The sequence below is a fragment of the Rhinichthys klamathensis genome, unplaced genomic scaffold (assembly GCF_029890125.1).
Source record: "Rhinichthys klamathensis goyatoka isolate OS25496 unplaced genomic scaffold, OSU_Roscu_1.1 h1tg000485l_1, whole genome shotgun sequence".
In the NCBI taxonomy this organism is placed as follows: Eukaryota; Metazoa; Chordata; class Actinopteri; order Cypriniformes; family Leuciscidae; genus Rhinichthys; species Rhinichthys klamathensis.
Window position 1 is genome coordinate 1,917,908 of NW_026606972.1, and position 22,409 is coordinate 1,940,316.

General features: G+C 39.0%; 2 long non-coding RNA genes across 3 annotated transcripts; one reads left to right on the top strand and one right to left on the bottom strand.

Moving 5' to 3' along the window:
* Positions 1–4,525: 4,525 nt before the first annotated feature.
* Positions 4,526–7,613, bottom strand: LOC130072312 (uncharacterized). Of its 2 annotated transcripts, none has more exons than XR_008804113.1 (4): positions 7,507–7,613; positions 7,014–7,106; positions 6,040–6,118; positions 4,526–5,114 (listed from the first exon to the last, which is right to left on the bottom strand). It is a non-coding gene; the product is annotated as an uncharacterized LOC130072312 (long non-coding RNA). The 2 variants fall into 2 exon arrangements; XR_008804112.1 differs by having other exon boundaries at positions 7,014–7,109.
* Positions 7,614–18,650: 11,037 nt separating this feature from the next.
* LOC130072223 (uncharacterized) lies at positions 18,651–19,457 on the top strand. The gene is made up of 3 exons (XR_008804099.1): positions 18,651–18,691; positions 18,827–18,926; positions 19,404–19,457. It is a non-coding gene; the product is annotated as an uncharacterized LOC130072223 (long non-coding RNA).
* The last annotated feature ends 2,952 nt before the right edge of the window (positions 19,458–22,409 follow it).

The window sequence follows — 22,409 nt, forward strand, 5'->3', positions numbered from 1 at the left end:
TCCCTAATGATCAGCCTACATTGACTGTTCCATCAGGCTGTGAATGATGAAGATAAGGGGAGAAGGATGGACTGATAGGGTAGAGATGACAATGATTAGGACAATCGACCAGGCAAGGCTTATTTTATTTTTAAACGGGGAGGAATTTTGAATGACTCAAGTGAAATAAGGTATCATAATGAGGCAATGTTCAGCATTTTAATCTGAAACTAACACCTCTTGATTACAGAAAAACAACCACGGAGAGGAAAATGTTGTGTGGGAGTGGATGAGTGGAAAAATTTCCAGAATGTTCTGCTTACCCGTTTCTCTTTCCATTTTATTTTTTTCTTGAGAGTGCTCATGGAAGCATTCAAAAACAATGACAGTCTTTTCATCTGCATTTTCGGGATTGACGTGAAATTGGCCTGGTGGCTGTGAAGTGCAACTCCAAAATTCAGTGGTGAGTTGGTGTGTGTGTGTGTTAGGCAGTCACCCACTTTCGTAGCACAGCATGAGAGCACCACTTTGTCTTAATCCACTTTGTGGTGACCTTACTGTGGCATGAAAAGCTGTTGTTTGCCACAAAAGAAAAGTAATCCAAACCATTAAAATCTATCAGACTATCCTTGGGGTTACTGAAAGCAACGATTAAAAGAATGAAAAGAGTACAAGAAAGGGAAACATTGCTAATCTCTCAGCAGGGTCACCAAATCTAAGTAACAGATTCTGGTAACCTCTAATCCCTGCAAGACACGTTAAAAACGGACACACGCAATTAGACTCGTCCACAGTTTTACATTATCAATCCACTGTGAGCCTACATGCAGGACTAAAATGGTGTCTAGCAAACAAAAACAGTCTTGAGCATTAATTTTGAACATGGCTTTTCTTGAAAAGTAAATGAAAAAAACAAAGACGTGTGGAGCAAGTGGTGGTTTGTTGTCTCAATAATTGCGGAATCAGTTTCTGCGCTCCTATTGTTTTTTGTTTGATGATTGTCGTATAGGATTAGTCACACTGCAGGATTGTGCCTCAAAACTTCTGACACTGCCTAAATTTTGTCTGAACTAATATTTGATCGCAATGGTCATAAATCAGTCCTCGGCGAACATGTCAAAATAGCGATCAAAAAAAAGAATTTGGCCCAGAATCAGAGGAATCTTTCAGGATTTTCTCACTTGGGAATCTTTGCCACAATCGTACAGTGCTTAATGTCCAGTACATTGTATGATTTTGGGCTGTCCCAGGCAAAAGATGACAAATCGTGGCGATTTCTGTGGTTGTGGCTCCTAAACGGAGGTCCTACATCGTACAGTGAGAGATGTTCAAAGATGGCCGTTGTCACAGTCTTGCATCCAAAGATAGTTTGCAATAATTTTCTGAGAGTGTCTTCTCTTCTCCACTGACTAGCCATAAAAATGCGACATGAAATGGAGTATGGATCAATGGCGCTAAAACCTATAACCAACCCAGCAAACATGAGGACGTTTAATTACCATTGAAAAGACATCCCTCTGACACGTCCCGTCATGTTTGAAAAATAGTTCCAAAATGAAATTTGAACGGAATTCTTGGACATTATCTGTTCTGTGTTACATATTTTTACTGATGTATCCCATACTGCGACTATTTTTGACCAATATTTGCTGGGTTCTTACCTCAAGCCCCATTTGCAAAATTAGCATTCCAAATTGGCCTCTTTCCCCTAGCCATGACCGCGTCCATATTCTCCGCTTTTGCTTCCTCATCTTTTTTTCAGAGCACATACAAAACACATTTGCCAAAGTGTGATTTATCTTGCTCTATTTGTTTACCACTAGCGCATGCTGATGACGTTTTATTCTTCTATACTAAAATGCGGCGTAGCCAACGATTCAATAGGTGTCATCATCGTACAGTCTACATACATTTCACACCCAAGTTTATTAGATCCATGTCGTGCAGTGTGATTTGTAATGATCTTATAGGATTGCCAAAATCGCAGTCTGTAGCAGGTGTTGGGGGAAAAACCTTCCATGAACATTGTATAAATAATGTTTTTGTGCTAATGTTTTGAGAGCATTATTAAAGACCAGATAACCTTGAACAAACAACGTTACCAGAATAATGTTTGATCATAAGAGAACCTTGCCAGAACGTAAGCCAAATGTTCTGAGAACATTCCCTGTTAGACGACAAGCTGCCTTGTCAGGTTCGGTAGCTGTATGCAGAAAACCAAAATGAAGAATATAAAATAGAGGATAGACCTCAGAGTGAATTTGGTCTAACATTATAGCGAGTCAATGTGAAAACATTTCAGTATCCTCTGTTTGTTCAGATTCGTGACCCTGATATATATCCAGCTGTTCACATCAGGCCAAAATCCTTTAGAATAAAACAGGATTTATGGGTAACGGATTTCGGTTTCGGTAACCTCTAATCTTACCCGAAACCTGTTACCTTTTGTTGTTACCAGCTCCAATCTGGAAACCCTAAACATGGAAGTGTGAATAATTTGGACTTGTTCTGTTTGAACTGTAAGACGTACTCGTGTTATGGACATTGCCAACAAAACAGTTGAGCAGCACCATTATGTGTGTGTGTGTGTGTGTGTGTGTGTGTGTGTGTGTGTGTGTGTGTGTGTGTGTGTGTGTGTGTGTGTGTGTGTGTGTGTGTGTGTGTGTGTGTGTGTGTGTGTGTGTGTGTGTGTGTGTGTGTGTGTGTGTGTGTGTGTGTGTGTGTGTGTGTGTGTGTGTGGGTGTGTTTATGCTACCTTTTGGGGACATGGATGTGTTTTTTTACCTTCCATGTGGGGACACGATGACCAACTGGGGACAAAATCTGTGTCCCCATAAGGATGCCCATTGGAACTGATAGAAAATAGCATGCTAATATAGCCTGTGCAAATTTCTTAGTTCCTTACTTGTGACCCCAGAAGGTGGTTTTACCAGTGTTGGAGTGTGAGGGTGTGTACTCGGATTTGCCCCTGGAGCCGGGTCTTGGTACTGCAGTGTGCATATTTAATAAATCTCCGCCTCATATTTACATGTATGGCGGGAAACTAAGACGTGTTTCCCCCTATGGTTCGGTCCTGGTACAGCATTGTGCATAATAAATAAATGCCAGATATTACATATCAATAAATGCCACGTATTTGGACACAAGGAAGTTATCTCAAGTTAACTGCTCAGCTTTTGATGGAAATCAATCATGTATTATAGTAAAATAATAAAGTATGATGAATATAGACTATCCTACGCTTTGTCTATAAAAATTAATATCATTTTCAGACACTTTGTTTGTATGCTATAGACTAGGATGTTTAGATCTTGTTCTACAAGCAGCCATAAAATATCAAATTGTTTTACCAAAACGTTGAAAAACAAACACCTGCTAAACATAGTCAATTACTAGTACTGAAATCAGAAACCCATGTTGTAATTCATGTTATGTTAGTATCATGTTAGTAGATCGCGTTGCTGATAGCTTAGGCTAGCTAACAAGATAGCATACGTGATTACCGTAGGTACAGCCTGTCCACGCAACACAGTAACCCCACACATTTGTATCGCGGCCAATACAAAGTAATGATAAAGCTATTAAACAACGTAGATTATGTAATTATTGTTATCCTACCTTAGACATGTTGTCGGCGAAGATAATGTCCAAACTATCGTTTGATGTCATCGTGTCAATTCTACTTATTTTGCAGCATAACTCCACTGACAGTTAGATTTAGCTTGGCAAAAGGTGATGATCCGGTTTCGCGCAGTAGATGAGATATAGTAGGTCCCAGCTAACATGAGTCCAGCGGGCCAGTGGCGGACCAACGGTGGCAAAGTTGGTGGGCCGCCGGCGGCGTCACTGGCGTTTTGCTCATCGTTATTCTAGCGGACCTCCAGCGGCAGCCGCCGCTCCCCCGACGGTGGTCCGCTATCGTGCCGCTGGTTTATAATAAGTGTTTTCTGGCGGACCACAGTCGATCCACGGTTCATAATCAGTTACTCATGCTAACCAAAATCCACTATAATGGATAAAAAAAGCGCAATATACACCAGTCTCAATAGCAGTTGCAAATGTATTTTTATTACATTTCAGTGAACAGATGGAATGGATACAATTGCATTACATTTATCAGATTATTTTATTAAATGTGACTATTAGTCAAGTACATTATAGGAAAAGTTGTATCCTTATGAAAATTAACCATGGTTTTACCACAGCATTTGCAGTAAAACCGTAGTTGCTAACAAAATTAACCATGGTTTCACAACAACCAAGGTTTAAAAACATACGTTTATGGTCATGATTACCATAATTTTACAGCAATATTACTAGTTGAACCATGGTTTGAAAAATAAATAAATAACATGGTTGGTACAGTTGTACCATAGTAAAACCATATAGTGCTTTTCACAATACAAATTGTTTCAGCAGCTTTACAAAAAAATGCATGTTCAAGGTTATACAATCGCAAAATATCCTTTAATCAGCCAGAGGTGACTGCTACTCACTGGGAGAGCATCTTTTGGCAACAAAGTAATGTCTAGGCTATACGATAATACAAGTCATGACATGAGTTTAAAGTCCTAATTGCTATCCTTCAACATTTTTAAAGGGTTGCAGATTTTCAACCCGCTATTCTTACAATGTTGGTAATATGTTAGAACAATGTTTACTCTTTCTCTTAGTTACGTGTACTAAGATATTCCTGTTTATTTGTCAGCAAAACTGTCATGCAAACATTCCCCGGTTCCACAGAAAAGGCTTAATATAGTCCCAGACTAAAATGCATTTTTTAACGGTCTTAACTGGAAGCAACTTGCACTGACATATCTTAAAATATTTCAGTGTCACTGGTTTGTCTCAAGATGCACACCAGTAATGTTTTTTTTTTTCCTTTTTTTCTGAAGTACATTTTAAAAAGCTACTTAAATATCCTAATTTAACTAAGGCCTAATCCTGACTTAATCTAAACCCTGTGTGTGAAACCGGGCCAATGCAATGTAAGGATAATATCTGGCAGTTTTGTGTCCATCTATAGTTGCCACCATCTGAAGTCTTTGTGAGTGTTGGTGTCATCTGAAGTCTTCACGAGTGAGGCTGGATCCACACTGGAGCTGCTGTAATCTCTAGTGAACTTGCTGAGCATCCTGGGATAGAAACAGGGAAGCAACAGGAGAAAGATTAGCATTGCTGCTGTCATATTATTTCAGGCAAAAGATGATCATGTGCACTTTTTATTATTTCATCACATATAACTGAAGTGCAAGATTATTTACACAAGAGATGTGTAAATTGAATGCTTGGCTACAGAGATATCTTTAATCTAGATTTAAATTAGGATCATGTTTCTGGGCCCCAAACATATCAGGAAGGTTATTGTAGAGTTATTCCCTTACATTCTATTCAATTAATAGGAAATAGTCCGATTTTAATGAGAAAACATGACTTAACGAGTCAGCATTTTTATATTTTAATACTATACCTTCTCACAATGCAAACATCCTAAATATTTCTGAGTATTATCAATGTTGAAAACAGTTGTGCTGATTCATATTTTTTTATAAACCAGTGTAACAGTTTAATCCACTTTCTTTTTTCTCTCTCCAGGATTAATTGTTAAATAGACCCAACATATATAAATGGTAGTTTACACTACTATTCAAAAGTTGGGGTTCAATAGAATTATTATTTTTATAAGAATAGAAAATAAATATTTTTTCCCTTTCTATTCATCAAATAATCCTGAAAAACACAAATGTGAAGCAGCACAACTGATTTCAAAACTGATAATCATAAATGTTTCATCAAATCATCATATTAGAATGATTTCTGAAGTATAAATGTCATGCTTCTCCATAGAAAACAGTTATTTAAATGTTTTAATATTATTTCACAATATTATTGTTTTTACTGTATTTTTAATTAAATAAATGCAGTCTTGGTGAGCATAAGAGACTTCTTTCAAAACACATCTTTTTTTTTTACCAACAACAATAGAGTATGTTTGAAGTTTTAGTTTAGTTCCTTTATTGTCCACAAGTGGAAATTTGTCTTTGGCTTGATTTTACTTACTAGTCATATGGGTGATAGCGCCTTCGAGATGATGATCAGCTCAACTCTGCTACGGTGCAGGGCATCTGCATGGAATGATCTAGGAACACAACAAACCATTTGTCACAGAGCCAACATTGTATAATAATGACAGGTTTATTAAAAGTACAGAAGCTACAGCAGAAGTGAAATGCAGAAAAGAAAAAGAACAGAAAATGATTTCTTAATTAGGATAACAAAATGTATGTTTTTAGGTTTACTTTTTCATTGTGTTGCGTTCAAAACCCTATAACACTTGTGGTGTTCTTGGTCAAAAATAACTGGTCTACAAAAAATTGCTTATAAATCACTTATGCTAAACCCAATTCTGGATTCAATCTTTTTGTCAACTTGTTTTCTTTCAGTTACCACTGTTTTTTTATATTTATATTTGCATCTGATTAATCGTGGGCCTCATTTTTCTGAGAGTAGGCATTTATGAATAATTTTGGAAATATTAAGTAAAATATGAACATGTTCATTATGTTCATGTACACATGTGCATGTGTGCTTGCAAACATCAAACCCTTGGACCTGAGCATGTGTGGATACATGCATACACACGCTACCTAAACACACACACATTAAAACAAAGAAACTATTTTGAGTATTACACACATTCTTTTTCACAGAGAGAAACTTGATCCTACCCTGAACTGCATTTAATATTCATTTATCCATCTGACATTGATACACACAAAACAAATTTCCTTTTGAAACATTAAAGTAGACTAGTTTGATCAACAGTGCAATGTTTTTCAAATTTTATTTAATATTTCCAAAATTATTCATAAATGCCTACTGTTTAATGAGGCCCATGATTAATCAGATGGAAATAGAAATATAAAACCAGTCCTAATTGAAAGAGAACAAGTTGACAAAAATACCAATGAGATAACATTAACTAATATTTTCGGGAAAAATCAAATCATCTGTTATTTAATGAGCTTCCTCACCTCTGTCTGTGTTTTCCACTTCTCTGGCAGCAGCTTTCTTCAGAAATTGACATTTTGGAGCTTTCCTCTGTTGTAGAGGAATTATTTGTGTTGCTGCTGAAATCACAGAAACTTTTTTATCAATATTTGTGAACCGTTGAGCTAGTTTCAGCAATTTTTAAGCACTCCATGTCCATGTAAGTGACGTCACCGATTAACAGTACGGTGTTCAAAACTTTAAATAAATTAGCTTACGTCCAAGCAAAATCTTTACAAAACCTCTCATCTACACATAAGATGTGATCAAAGGCCCAAACTTTCATAAACAAAAGCTCAAGCTATAAAGTTAGCCTAAGTTACCTCTTCTGAAAACGGAGATGCTAACGGACTTTTTCGAAGACACTAAACCATTGCTATAAAGCAAATATTAAACAGAAGCGTGTCAATTACAAGTAAGATAAGCGTCAAGAACAGTTGTGTGTACTATTTGTGTGATTTTAGAGGCTAAACTCACCTGAAAGCAGTGAAAACAACAGCGAGAGACGGAGTTTTGCCGACAGTTGCAGTAGTGCGATCCCGCGCCGTTTCCATGGCAACTCATCTCCGCTCCAGTGTTTGAAGCATAGACTGCAAAAAAGGCAGCTCGAGTGTTCACGCGCACGCACATTAAAACGCGTCACAGTCACACAGCATTTACAAACAAACATTTAGAATAAGAACCTTACCCGAATAAAAAATCTGTTTATAAAATTATGAATTTAAAACTCATTTTGAAGTTCTATGACCAATTCATAGGTGCAATTACCATTACTGCACGTGACGTGATAGTGGGGCAATTGTGGCTTTTTTTTTTTTAAATAATTAAAATATTTAATGCTCATAGGCAGTATTTTTTATATCACCAACATTTTGCTTTTGATATTGCTGCAGCTATTAGGTCAATTTCATCATTTTTTTTATTCTGTGCTTTCAGATTCTTTTTAACTGTAAAAATAGATTAAAACAATTAAGTTCAAATTACGAAATCTGCACTTATCTCAAAACAACATTTTGATTTCAGTAAATTTACAATTACAATGTCGACTTCTTCAGGTAATCAGGTTACGCAATTTCCGATGGTAGAAACTCTTCTTTAGACTTTGACTAATGGACTTAGCAAACTATAACTAAAAATAGTTACAATAATTGTAATGAATACACATTTAAAATTAGTTTTATGCTTAGATTACATTTAGGTGTGCAGATTAATCACATGGATTTCTTTCATTGGCTTTTCGTTTTCTTTTAGTTTAAGTCACATACAGTGGGGAGAACAAGTAGCCTACTTGATTACCTGCAAAATCGCCAGTGTTTCCCACAAAGTATATAGGTAGGCTATACTCTTAAACTCTTGAGTGACGGAATCTAACAAAAATCCAGAAAATCACATTGTATGATTTAAAAAAAAAAAAAATTGCAGTTTATGATATAAGTATTTGATACATCAGAAAAGCCAAACTTAATTTTTGGTGCAGACACCTTTGTTTGCAATTACAGACATCATACATTTCCTGTAGTTCTTGACCAGGTTTGTACACACTGCAGCAAGGATCTTCAGCTCCCTCCAAACATGCTCTATTGGGTTCAGGTCTGGAGACTGGCTAGGCCACACCAGGACCTTGAGATGCTTCTTACAGAGCCACTCCTTGTGTTGTTTGGAGTCATCGTGATAGGCTGTGTGTTTCAGGTCATGCTGGAAGACCCAGTAACAACCCATCTTCAATGCTCTTACTGAGGGAAGGAGGTTGTTGGCCAAGATTTTGCAATAGATGGCCATCCATCCTCCCCTCGATACGGTGCAGTCGTCCTGTCGCCTTTGCAGAAAAGCATCCATAAAGAATGATGTTTCCACCTCCATGCTTCACGGTTTGGATGGTGTACTTGAGGTTGTACTCACCCTTCTTCTTCCTCCAAACACAGCAAGTAGAATTTAGACCAAAAAGCTCCATTTTCATCTCACCAGACCTTCTCCCATTCCCCCTGTCTGTATGAGTGTGTGGACAAGTGTCTTTTATACAGGTAACGAGTTCAAACAGGTGCAGTTAATAGAAGTAACGAGTTCAAACAGGTGCAGTTAATAAAAAGTGGAGAACAGGAGGGCTTCCTAAAGAAAGACTAACAGGTCAGTGAGAGCTGGAATTCTTACTGGTTGGTAGGTGATCAAATACTTATGTCATAAACAATAAACTGCAAAAATATATATTTTTTTTAAATATAAAATGTGATTTTCTGGATTTTTGTTTTAGATTCTGTCACTCAGAGTAAAAGAGTATACCTATGATAAAAATGACAGGCTCGTTGGTTTGTAAGTGGGAACCTGCACAATTCCCAGTGTATCAAATGCTTTTTCTCCCCACTGTAGATAACTGAGGGGAACACTTATTTTAAAAGTGCCATGTTGACACTGTTTTGGAGTTGCAACACTGAGTTCAAATGACTGCAAACAATATGATACTTCATCTGCAAAACTATATTCTTTCCAGTTATTAATTTAAAATAACTTTCATATTATCTGTAATCGAATGTGTTCCATCCTACAATCCCCCCTTTAAAACCCTTGCCTCACACTTGAATTGCCAGGCAGGAGTTTATTTTACTAACGTGATTGTTTCTTTTATCAACATGACAAAATATTTTGTCTTTTTTATTTATAATACAGAGCCTAACTGTAGAGACCTACATTTCAGTTGGATAAAAGAGGGTGCATAAATTAACCAATATCAAGAGTGTGTTGGTTGATTGTTCTGAGTTGTTCCATCTTATACACACACACTCAAGACCGGCGTATGTCCTGGTTAAGACTATCCGAGTCCCCACATAGTCAACCCCTCCCCCACACCTGTACTCGCGCGCGCGTCTCTCGTCTGGAGCTAATGATTGCATCTCGTGACTCACTGGACGAGCGGGTGCAAATGCAGCATCAATCAACGTGTTCATCTCCAAGGTAAGCTAAACACTTTTATTTCAAATGTAATTCATGTGTTAACTGCATAACAAATGCCACAACCATATATTATGGAGAAGGTTAATAACAAAGCAGGCCTTGCTAGCGATAATTTTAACTTCGCAGTTTTCTGTTCCGTCGGGTAAAGTCAGGAACGTTATCATGCTAGGTAAGTTAGTTTGATAACGCGCATACATGTGCAATGTAAATGGAAACTATTTAGCTAACTACCACTACCAAGCTAACCGACTTATTAGCTAGGCACGACTGAAACTTAATGTATGCCATAACGTTAAATCCTATTTTTTTTGCGTGTGTTGTATAATTTAATCACAAATGTGATTGATAATCGATAAATGTGTGTTTTATATGATATGCACACTACAGTAGTTAGCTTGTATGTTCGGATGGACTACTATGACAATTATCAAGTTAAATAGAGTACAGGATCTGTCATTGCACTGCACTACAGCGTGGTTAGGTTGTAAAAGCTGGCACATTAATTATCTGTAGTAAAACTAATTAGACCGTTTTTAAATATCTGAATGTTCATTTAAACTATTTAAACATTATAATGGACCTACTGTATAGGTGTTTTATGTCGTAGAACAACTTCAAACATCTTTAAATGCTTGAAATCATTGATTTCACTGGTAGTTTAAGAAAACACTTGACTGCAATCTAGGCAACACAATCCCAATTATACCATATAAAGATTATTCTTGTGTTATATCTGACAGGCTAAGAACTACTTTGTCATACAATTGGCAATGGGTTATTTACTGCATTTAAACTTGTGTCTCTTGCTACTTAGGTTAATGGTTGCTACTTAGATTTTCACTCATGGAGAGAAGACGACGACTTCGACCAATCCAAGATGCGGAGTACCATATCCAAGCGGGGATTGATAAACCATGTCTCCAGCAGCGTTTTATCAATAATTTTAAAGGTAAATGTTAAACTCCTGAATATGATTTAGTTGGAATCGGTGAAATGCCTGCAGTGATCAAGTCTCTTGCACACTGCACAATGGTGGTTGCTAGTACACAGTAGAGCTTAGATCGGGCCCAAAAAATCAAGCCCGACCCGAGCCTGTGCACGTTGTGTCCGAGCCCGGCCCGGCCCGACACATTAACTGTAATTATGAGCCCGAGCCCGATTTAAACCCGACCATTTTTAATACGTGGGCCGTTATAACCAAGGGGGCCGCCAGATCGTTTTTTTTAACAGGTGCTGAATGGGTGCTAGACCATTGACAGGGGGAAGCTGCGCAATTTTACAGTATATATATTATATAAATAGCCTAGGCCTACTATTAAGAAATGTACAAAAATTGGCGACTTCATATTTAATATTCAGTTATTTTAATTATCACAATGAAAGTTTTAATTTTATTAAATTGAACAAGCACAACATTCAGCATTCAATCAAATAGGCCTATTCTTAAAGATTCATTATTATTAATAATGTTATTTTGACTTATATGTGCGACGCGTGCAACAAGCAAGATGTGCATTTGTAAATTCGGTGACCAGCGTGCCGAGAATTGATTTAATTTATGATGAGATGGCTCCAGTTCACAGGCTATGGTGACCGCGGCTCGCCGGCGCCTCCATGTCATGATTATATTGTCTGCTATATTTGCTTCTTATTAAATACAGACAATTGGTTGATGAAAAATTTATTAAAATTAAGATACAATTTATACAAAACAAAATTCACTTTAAAGAAAGGCTTTCTACAAAACAAAAAATAATTCAGTGGTCAAAATCATGCCTGAACCACTCCATGTCTCCCGATATTGCGCATCCTCCTATCTACTCTGTTCACTTTCATAATCTGTCTGCTCTGCTCATAATCAGTCTGCTCATCGTCGTAGTCCCCTTTTTTTTGCTGTCATAGGCGAGCAGCGCGCCGCACTTGCACTCAACAAAGCCAACACATATGTTGTCACTGCCCACGACTAATTTAAAATATTTCCATACCTCCGACTTTCCTTCATACTTGCTCAAAGTTAATTTTCCTGTTTTATTTTTTTTCTTAACTTCAAGCTCCATGTTGCACTTAAGCTACACAATACAGCACAGTGTGCGTGCGAGTGGAGGAGACGCTGCGCGTGACACGTGACGTGCTTGATGAAGGGCCCGACCCAGGCATAGTGGCGGGAAATATGTGACCGATCACGGAAACTAGGGACACAAGTCGGTTCTTCGGCATTTTGAGTTATTCATAGATTCTGAAAGTGTAGTCTCCAAGCTTTCCAACGATGTGTAACACGTGGAAATCTGATAATATTTGGAGAAGTTGTGGCCATTTGAAGGTAGGAACTCAAAAAAGGTAAAATGTGAGAAAACGGCCTCAAAAGATTGTGCATTCTCACCTCTCTCTCCTGCTGGGAGTGACAATAGGGCTCATTTACATCTCATTTAGATAAGCCATACCCCCTGTAAAGCTCCCCCTGTGCTTTACAGCTTTTTTTTCTTTCCTGAGCTAGCTAATAACAATAGGTAGGTATGGGAAGGTCTAAACAGACTAAACATGAGATAACATGTACGTGTTCTTAGAATTAAAACAAAACGACAAACTTTAATGCTTAATGCAAACTCACCCCCAGGACCGGCGAATGCACTTCTGCCGCTCTAGGCGAAAAACAATTGTGCTGCCCCTCTATTTGCAACGTTTACCAGCAACAACACACAAAGACCAATATGCCATATACATATAACGCAAAACCAGCAACAACACACAAAGACCAATAAGCCATAGGCCTACATATAACGCAAATAGTGCGCAACGCGCGTGTGCCCAAAATGTCAACAATATTAAAGTTTATGCAGGAGGTAAATGCCTGCTGGCATTTTTCTTTAAGCAGTCATGACAGGAATTTTCCAAATAATCATATTTCCTCCTCAGATTACTGTTGCAAATCTCTTTACACCACTTTCTTATGTGCGTATACACACACAAATGAAATGTCCGCAAGCACATTATATCATCAGCAGGTTCAGCATCTTAAATAACGACTAGAGAGCAAATGAAGCTTAACTTACGTTTCAGAAACGCGCACGGCAGGCCTTCATCGCAGCAAAGGTCTTAACTGCATCCTCTATTTCGATTCTCTGTGCCAGTTCATGTTCTATGGAGATTGTTGCCAGTCCATTAAGTCTGTTCCCTGTTCACAAAACGTTCCCCATTCAAAGCAATCGGGACATCACATATGAAACAGTTAGCCACCGCTGTCAGCGAGCCGAGCCGCCGTATTCAAGCACCGAGGGCGCGCGCGCCGCGCCCATACCTCCGGTTCAGTTTCCCGAGCCCACAAAGTGCGGCGAAAACATTTTCTGTGTAACTGCCACGCTTCAGCTCGTCTGCGACAATCTTTGCGGCGTCCATCTTCATTGAATTTTGATATCAGATAGAGCCGGCCAGAGCGCTGCATATTAAGTAGCCACGCTGTTGGGGGGCGGGGGCAAAAGCGCCGGCGGCTATTCAGTATGGAAATACACACAGACAATGACACGCCCCTACTGCATGCTAGAATCTCCGAAAAACAAGCCGATTTCAACCTCAAAATGTACGCTTTTAAATATACCAATACTGTTATCTCAAACATGTAGAGGCTTCTTCATGATCTCAACTAACAGATTCTGCAAAAAAGCGGAAATCACCAATTTTGGAAAAAAACGCTTTCTCATTTTGCTCGCAAGTTGTGCTGCCGACTTGTGTCCCTGGTTTCCGTGACGGGTCACATATCGGCCCGGCCCGCGGGTCGGGTAGAGAATCTAAACTCTAGTACACAGGGATAATAAAACTGACAATTCAACAGCTTTTAGACATTTGATCTGTGCCCAGCCTGATTGCAGTAATCTAAGGGTTTGACAGGGATTATTCCCTGTAAAAAGACACATTTTTTTTAACCTTTTATTTAACCAGGTAGGCCGATTGAGAACAATTTCTCATTTGCAACGGTGACCTGAGGAGCAGCTGGGATTTGAACCCAGGACGTCGTACAAACAAAGCATGCACTCTACCACTGAGCTACCAACTGCTAATTTAATCATCTTTTTCTTTTGTCTTAGGCCGAGGTGTTTTTGCCACTGAACTCCTATTCAAAGGCGACTTTGTTGTGGAGTACCGAGGGAAACTACTGTCACAGCAGCAGGCAGAGCTCCAAACTATTGAGTACAATGAGTCTGCAAAGGTTTTTCTTTTTGATTTTCAGTGGAAGAGTAAAACATGGTGGTAAGTAGATAAAGTGGCTATGTAGCAACGTTACAATGCAAGGGCCATGTCTAAAATCTAGAGTTCTCTTTATGTTAGTGCCTTTGTCAGTACTACTTCAGTGACAGTTTTCTACCCTTCAATACACCTTCACAGTGACAGTTTTCTACCCTTCAGTACACCTCCACAGTGACAGTTTTCTACCCTTCAGTACACCTCCACAGTGACAGTTTTCTACCCTTCAGTACACCTCCACAGTGACAGTTTTCTACCCTTCAGTACACCTTCACAGTGACAGTTTTCTACCCTTCAGTACACCTTCACAGTGACAGTTTTCTACCCTTCAGTACACCTTCACAGTGACAGTTTTCTACCCTTCAGTACACCTTCACAGTGACAGTTTTCAACCCTTCAGTACACCTTCACAGTGACAGTTTTCTACCCTTCAGTAAACCTTCACAGTGACAGTTTTCAACCCTTCAGTACACCTTCACAGTGACAGTTTTCAACCCTTCAGTACACCTTCACAGTGACAGTTTTCTACCCTTCAGTACACCTTCACAGTGACAGTTTTCTACCCTTCAGTACACCTTCACAGTGACCGTTTTCTACCCTTCAGTACACCTTCACAGTGACAGTTTTCAACCCTTCAGTACACCTTCACAGTGACAGTTTTCAACCCTTCAGTACACCTTCACAGTGACCGTTTTCAACCCTTCAGTACACCTTCACAGTGACAGTTTTCTACCCTTCAGTACACCTTCACAGTGACAGTTTTCAACCCTTCAGTACACCTTCACAGTGACCGTTTTCTACCCTTCAGTACACCTCCACAGTGACAGTTTTCAACCCTTCAGTACACCTTCACAGTGACCGTTTTCTACCCTTCAGTACACCTTCACAGTGACAGTTTTCAACCCTTCAGTACACCTTCACAGTGACCGTTTTCTACCCTTCAGTACACCTTCACAGTGACAGTTTTCAACCCTTCAGTACACCTTCACAGTGACCGTTTTCTACCCTTCAGTACACCTTCACAGTGACAGTTTTCAACCCTTCAGTACACCTTCACAGTGACCGTTTTCTACCCTTCAGTACACCTTCACAGTGACCGTTTTCTACCCTTCAGTACACCTTCACAGTGACCGTTTTCTACCCTTCAGTACACCTTCACAGTGACAGTTTTCAACCCTTCAGTACACCTTCACAGTGACAGTTTTCTACCCTTCAGTACACCTTCACAGTGACAGTTTTCAACCCTTCAGTACACCTTCACAGTGACCGTTTTCTACCCTTCAGTACACCTCCACAGTGACAGTTTTCAACCCTTCAGTACACCTTCACAGTGACCGTTTTCTACCCTTCAGTACACCTTCACAGTGACAGTTTTCAACCCTTCAGTACACCTTCACAGTGACCGTTTTCTACCCTTCAGTACACCTTCACAGTGACCGTTTTCTACCCTTCAGTACACCTTCACAGTGACAGTTTTCAACCCTTCAGTACACCTTCACAGTGACCGTTTTCTACCCTTCAGTACACCTTCACAGTGACAGTTTTCAACCCTTCAGTACACCTTCACAGTGACCGTTTTCTACCCTTCAGTACACCTTCACAGTGACCGTTTTCAACCCTTCAGTACACCTCCACAGTGACCGTTTTCAACCCTTCAGTACACCTTCACAGTGACAGTTTTCAACCCTTCAGTACACCTTCACAGTGATCGTTTTCAACCCTTCAGTACACCTCCACAGTGACCGTTTTCAACCCTTCAGTACACCTTCACAGTGACAGTTTTCTACCCTTCAGTACACCTTCACAGTGACAGTTTTCAACCCTTCAGTACACCTTCACAGTGACCGTTTTCTACCCTTCAGTACACTTTCACAGTGACCGTTTTCTACCCTTCAGTACACCTTCACAGTGACCGTTTTCAACCCTTCAGTACACCTTCACAGTGACCGTTTTCTACCCTTCAGTACACCTTCACAGTGACCGTTTTCAACCCTTCAGTACACCTTCATTAAAAAAATTGACAGCCACATTTTTATTTGGTAAAAAGTAATATTCTGACTGTTTGAGTTTTATTAAAATTAACCATCGGTTATCCAGTATCATGCATTTAGATCATGATAACCACAGATAAAACCAGGCATAGCCTATAGCACCTCACTATCATGGCAAAATGTAACTTTATGGTTTCTATGGTATTTGTATGAAAAACAGTAGCCTAAATACATTATTAAATACTGTTATTATATTCCATTAGTCATTTAATACATGTCTACATTAATAATATAATACAATTCAATATGTATATATAGTTAATATTACTAGGCTAACGTTAAAGTAAATCCATGGTAAAGGATTCAGTATCAATTCAGATTGACTGTATCGTTGCGCACTGTGCGTTTCTCCTGTTCATCAGCTCTGTTTCATCTGCCTTTAAACTGGTTTAAATCACCGAGTCATTTGTGTTCTTCGCTGAATTCAAGCACTTCTCACTGGATCTCGTAACCGAGGCCGATCAGAGTAAACGCGTCTGCTCTAGTGAGCTCAGGCTGCCGTTTGGACTTTGAGCCGAGCGGATAAACAGTCCGTGTGGTGCGTGGTTCAAATGAGTTTCGTTCCGCTTTTGGCGCATAAACATTATCGAACATTTATCGAACTCTTGATATCGTTTTATCGAGAAATTATATCGCGATAATTATCGTTATCGTTTTATCGCCCAGCCCTAATCTCAATGTAACAATACAAAAGTGCTTTAACTAATGTTTCCAAATTATTGCCACCTACAGACCAAAGCGTTACAGAATTGCAAATAAACTAATTTTTTTAGTTTGAGGCACACCGTTCTATTTAAGCTGCATATCTGGGAATGAGCGAGAGATGTGCATATCTCTGTATATTGCCTGGTTACTTGAACTAGTCATTATTTGTATTAAAAACAGCTAGGCTCATGTGAAACCCTATTTTCAGAAAAGGCAAAAAACATGTTGTGAGTCATATGTCCAATCTGCTATTACAATTACATTATTCCATACAATAGTTGCTTATAGATAAGGCTGGGTACGGAGTTCGATACTTTTTAGGTACCGACCGAATTGCCTTGATACTATCGAGTATCGAAAAATGACTTGTTGTTCGGTACCAGATTTCGATACCTAAGGGGTTAACTCGTCAACGTCAGTGCTCAAACAAATACATATGAAATGCACAACGACACACCTAAAGTCGCTCACGCACATACACGCAAACTCTACAAACACGAGACGCGCGGAATTCTCCGCTCACATAATCATATGAGATGTGCGCGTGCGCACAAACTGTCCACGCACATTCATATAAGACGCGCACGCACAAACTCTCCACGCACATTCATATAAGACGCGCACGCACAAACTCTCCACGCACAGTCATATGACGCGAGCGCACATACTCAATGAGACGCGAGCACACACACACACAAACTCTCCGCACACATACTCGTATATGAGAGACACACACACACACAATACCCATGTGGATATATCGATCAAAAGTGTGGCTAAATTTCTCCAGGCTCAATGTCAAAAGCGCGCAATGCAGTATTTGCGGTAAAATAATTGCTGCAAAGACCGGTACCACGACAGATATGATAAAGCCCTTGACTTGACTGGTAAATGAAGAGATACCTTGTTGATCACTCTGACAGTGTTTTGCAATAATAACTGAATGTACACTGCCGTTCAAAAATGTGCTGGTTGGTTAGAATTTTTTTCTGAAGGATCATGTGACACTGAAGTAATGATTTTGAAAATTCAGCTTTGACATCACAGGAATAAATTACATTTTGAAATTTATTCAAATAAGATTTTAAATTGTAATACTATTTCACAATGTTACAAGTTTTACTGTATTTTTGATCAAACAAATTCAGCTTGGGTGAGCATGAGCTCTTTATCAAAAAAAATATTTTCCTTTATGCACTGGCTAAGGAGCATGAGTCAAACTGAAAAAATAAAACCAAAGGTTTTCTGATGTAATGTGTTATGTAATCTTGTTAAAATGGATTTCTTAACCAAATACTGCCTCTTCATAGTCGAACCTCTGTGCTTATACATTATTAATGAAACAAATGTTTCTATACAGCATTGATGCATGTGAAGAGGACCTCTCCCTTGGGAGACTTGTTAATGACGACCACAGAAGACCTAATTGCAAAATGAAAACCATTAAAGTAAATGAGAAACCACACTTGTGCCTCTTCGCGATTCGAGATATTACAGTTGGAGAAGAATTGACTTACGATTACGGTGACTCAAACTGGGCATGGAGAGCACAGGTGAGTTACCTTTTTGTTTCTATATCCAATATGCCACCTACCTGGAGACGAGTTTATATTTCATGCAATTTGTTGCAGACACTCCAAACAAGAAAGCGGTAGTTGAATTTGTTTCTATCTTGGTTTACTTAGCAGGTTAACAAGGATGTACTACCTAGCGTGAAACCTGAGGTAGGAATTTAAGTGCATACTGTTTAAATCTTATCAAATGCAAAAATACAAGTGAGTTGTTGTGGAGCAGCTGTTGAACTTTTAGGTGTGGCCTATGCAATTGCACATTACAACTTGTAACATTTCCCTTTGTAGATTGGGAGTATAAAGTCTGCTGCTGCTATAGTACATGCTGATTCAGTAGGGACTGAACTCACCACAGTCACAACTGCAGACTCACAGCCTGCTGACACAGGTATAGACCACTACAACTCTAAAACCCTTTCCTGAAACGCTGCTCTTTAATTGTTCAGGCCAATTTGTTTTTATGAGATACATTTCCTATGCTAAAGGTTTGATCACACCAACTGGTTTTTAGTAATGGAAATACCTTTATATCCACAGTTTTAATGAATTGCATTCGTTCAGATGTCACAGTGGATTCTGTTTTGGATTTATCTATTGTATGCACCCATTGTGTACACACAATTAGAACGTACAAAGTTGTAGCAAAAAGTTAATTTAACTTCTGTTGCACTAATGCATCCATTAAAAATGATTGAATTACATGCCTATATTACAAAGATTAGAACCGCGTATGCAGAATAAATGCAGTGGTGCTGTCTGATCAATACCTATCCTCCTCTGCAAGGATGTCCCATGTGTTTCTCAGTGTAAATATCCTCTTACTATATTTCACTTTTGTTGCCATCTGTGTGGTTTCCTCTCCTAGCCCCCAAAACACACTTCACTGGCACAGACACCCTCTCCAACATGCCCGTCTCAGGTAAAAGCAACTGCCCCCCTTCCCCATCACACATATCACTGTTGCAGGTCTCAAACTATAGATTGATTGATTATTTATTGTGTAAGGGAAGTGAAAAGTATAAATAAGGACTAACAAATTATGTTGTTCTTGCAGATGATAATTTGCAGAGTGAGCGCTCAAAGGTAAGCACATAAGTGCCCCAGACTGGGTCAGTTTGTGGATCTGCACTATGTATTCATGATTGTCAAAGTTTCCAGTGTCTGGTTCCAAAGTCAAATGAACATTGAATTATACTCTTGCATAGCCCAAAAACGTCACTTCCACATCTATTTGTTGCTATACTAATACTTCAAGCATAATATTGGCCCACATGCGAGTTGTTGTGGAGTAGCTGTTGAACTTTTAGGTGTGGCCTATGCAATTGCACATTACAACTTGTAACATTTCCCTTTGTAGATTGGGAGTATAAAGTCTGCTGCTGCTATAGTACATGCTGATTCAGTAGGGACTGAACTCACCACAGTCACAACTGCAGACTCACAGCCTGCTGACACAGGTATAGACCACTACAACTCTAAAACCCTTTCCTGAAACACTGCTCTTTAATTGTTCAGGCCAATTTGTTTTTATGAGATACATTTCCTATGCTAAAGGTTTGATCACACCAACTGGTTTTTGTTTATGGAAATACCTTTATATCCACAGTTTTAATGAATTGCATTAGTTCAGATGTCACAGTGGATTCTGTTTTGGATTTATCTATTGTATGCACCCATTGTGTACACACAATTAGAACGTACAAAGTTGTAGCAAAAAGTTAATTTAACTTCTGTTGCACTAATGCATCCATTAAAAATGATTGAATTACATGCCTATATTACAAAGATTAGAACCGCGTATGCAGAATAAATGCAGTGGTGCTGTCTGATCAATACCTATCCTCCTCTGCAAGGATGTCCCATGTGTTTCTCAGTGTAAATATCCTCTTACTATATTTCACTTTTGTTGCCATCTGTGTGGTTTCCTCTCCTAGCCCCCAAAACACACTTCACTGGCACAGACACCCTCTCCAACATGCCCGTCTCAGGTAAAAGCAACTGCCCCCCTTCCCCATCACACATATCACTGTTGCAGGTCTCAAACTATAGATTGATTGATTATTTATTGTGTAAGGGAAGTGAAAAGTATAAATAAGGACTAACAAATTATGTTGTTCTTGCAGATGATAATTTACAGAGTGAGCGCTCAAAGGTAAGCACATAAGTGCCCCAGACTGGGTCAGTTTGTGGATCTGCACTATGTATTCATGATTGTCAAAGTTTCCAGTGTCTGGTTCCAAAGTCAAATGAACATTGAATTATACTCTTGCATAGCCCAAAAACGTCACTTCCACATCTATTTGTTGCTATACTAATACTTCAAGCATAATATTGGCCCACATGCGAGTTGTTGTGGAGTAGCTGTTGAACTTTTAGGTGTGGCCTATGCAATTGCACATTACAACTTGTAACATTTCCCTTTGTAGATTGGGAGTATAAAGTCTGCTGCTGCTATAGTACATGCTGATTCAGTAGGGACTGAACTCACCACAGTCACAACTGCAGACTCACAGCCTGCTGACACAGGTATAGACCACTACAACTCTAAAACCCTTTCCTGAAACACTGCTCTTTAATTGTTCAGGCCAATTTGTTTTTATGAGATACATTTCCTATGCTAAAGGTTTGATCACACCAACTGGTTTTTGTTTATGGAAATACCTTTATATCCACAGTTTTAATGAATTGCATTAGTTCAGATGTCACAGTGGATTCTGTTTTGGATTTATCTATTGTATGCACCCATTGTGTACACACAATTAGAACGTACAAAGTTGTAGCAAAAAGTTAATTTAACTTCTGTTGCACTAATGCATCCATTAAAAATGATTGAATTACATGCCTATATTACAAAGATTAGAACCGCGTATGCAGAATAAATGCAGTGGTGCTGTCTGATCAATACCTATCCTCCTCTGCAAGGATGTCCCATGTGTTTCTCAGTGTAAATATCCTCTTACTATATTTCACTTTTGTTGCCATCTGTGTGGTTTCCTCTCCTAGCCCCCAAAACACACTTCACTGGCACAGACACCCTCTCCAACATGCCCGTCTCAGGTAAAAGCAACTGCCCCCCTTCCCCATCACACATATCACTGTTGCAGGTCTCAAACTATAGATTGATTGATTATTTATTGTGTAAGGGAAGTGAAAAGTATAAATAAGGACTAACAAATTATGTTGTTCTTGCAGATGATAATTTGCAGAGTGAGCGCTCAAAGGTAAGCACATAAGTGCCCCAGACTGGGTCAGTTTGTGGATCTGCACTATGTATTCATGATTGTCAAAGTTTCCAGTGTCTGGTTCCAAAGTCAAATGAACATTGAATTATACTCTTGCATAGCCCAAAAACGTCACTTCCACATCTATTTGTTGCTATACTAATACTTCAAGCATAATATTGGCCCACATGCGAGTTGTTGTGGAGTAGCTGTTGAACTTTTAGGTGTGGCCTATGCAATTGCACATTACAACTTGTAACATTTCCCTTTGTAGATTGGGAGTATAAAGTCTGCTGCTGCTATAGTACATGCTGATTCAGTAGGGACTGAACTCACCACAGTCACAACTGCAGACTCACAGCCTGCTGACACAGGTATAGACCACTACAACTCTAAAACCCTTTCCTGAAACACTGCTCTTTAATTGTTCAGGCCAATTTGTTTTTATGAGATACATTTCCTATGCTAAAGGTTTGATCACACCAACTGGTTTTTGTTTATGGAAATACCTTTATATCCACAGTTTTAATGAATTGCATTAGTTCAGATGTCACAGTGGATTCTGTTTTGGATTTATCTATTGTATGCACCCATTGTGTACACACAATTAGAACGTACAAAGTTGTAGCAAAAAGTTAATTTAACTTCTG